The sequence below is a fragment of the Theobroma umbraticum genome, unplaced genomic scaffold (genome assembly GCF_002168275.2).
Source record: "Theobroma umbraticum cultivar Fairchild unplaced genomic scaffold, ASM216827v3 scaffold_34.0, whole genome shotgun sequence".
NCBI classification, from domain to species: Eukaryota; Viridiplantae; Streptophyta; class Magnoliopsida; order Malvales; family Malvaceae; genus Theobroma; species Theobroma umbraticum.
Window position 1 is genome coordinate 1,865,306 of NW_018397275.1, and position 1,449 is coordinate 1,866,754.

A 1,449-nucleotide genomic window follows, 5' to 3' on the forward strand; every position below is an offset into this window, starting at 1 on the left:
AGGTTGCTCAAACTCATGAGGATATGTCAAACGTGATTGCCATGTTTGTTTGTTAGGAAATGTATGGTGTGGTATGCCAAAATAATTAACATTTTGTTATAGGTGATTACTATGTTGGATACTATGTTTCATGTGGAATATCATTTTCATTTCGTGCTTTAATTGTCACAAACACAACAACTGCCCTTTCATCTCACAGAGTACTTACTACATCTTCATCATCTTTGATAATTGCGCGCGAAACCCTTGTGGCATGACTGAGTGATGCATGTAGCTCGATTTCATTATTATGTGACTTGACCGCAACAATCTCTTCAACTAGCTTCACTAGGCTCAAAAATGACAAATCACTCATAACACCTTTTATTCGTGTCTCACCACCCTTGTAAGTGTCATCAACCTAATGACCACCGTATGTAATCATAAGCTTCACATTTGACAGGCCGCTGAAATTTAACAGAAAATAAGTATCACAATCAATCCATTTATAAAAAATTGCCCCTCAATGCATTAAAACCACTTACGCAATGCTTAAGTCACAAAATAACATAAAGTCAGTCTCACAATGTCTAATACACATTCACGTAATGCCTCAAAACTAGTGAACAAAAGTTTCAAAACAAGAGATGAATTGCAAAAGTCATGCACCGTCAGTCTCACAATACTTAATAATAAGTCACTCAATGCCTAATATCCACTCACATTATGCCAACATAACCAGTCACGTATTGACCCAATGTCATGCAATACATAACAACAGGTTATGCAGTACATAAAAATCAGTCACGCAATGCATAAAAAGTAGTCAATAAATGTCTCAACACAAGATATGTATTGCACAATTCACTTAGTGCCTATAACCTAGTCTCGCAATACCTAATAATAAGTCACTCAATGCCTAATATCCACTCACATTATGCCAACATAACCAGTCACGTATTGACCCAATGTCATGCAATACATAACAACAGGTTATGCAGTACATAAAAATCAGTCACGCAATGCATAAAAGTAGTCAATAAATGTCTCAACACAAGATATGTATTGCACAATTCACTTAGTGCCTATAACCTAGTCTCGCAATACCTAATAATAAGTCACTCAATGCCAACATAACTAGTCATGTACTGGTCCAACGTCACCTAATACATAACAAGTCACGATATACATACAAACCAATCACGCGATGTCTTAACAGAAGATATGCATTGCATAATTCATGCAGTGCCTATAACCTAGTCTCGTAATACTTAATAATAGGTCACGCAATGCCTAACATCCACTCATGTTTGCTTTTCTTATATAAATAGAAAATTAAGAAATTAGGGTAAGTAACTAAGTTATTTAGCATAATATAAATTAAACCAAGAAAATATGTGATCAATCAATATTTGTATTTTATTCATTAGCCGAAAAAAAATAGATGATACAAAATATGAACCATAGTTC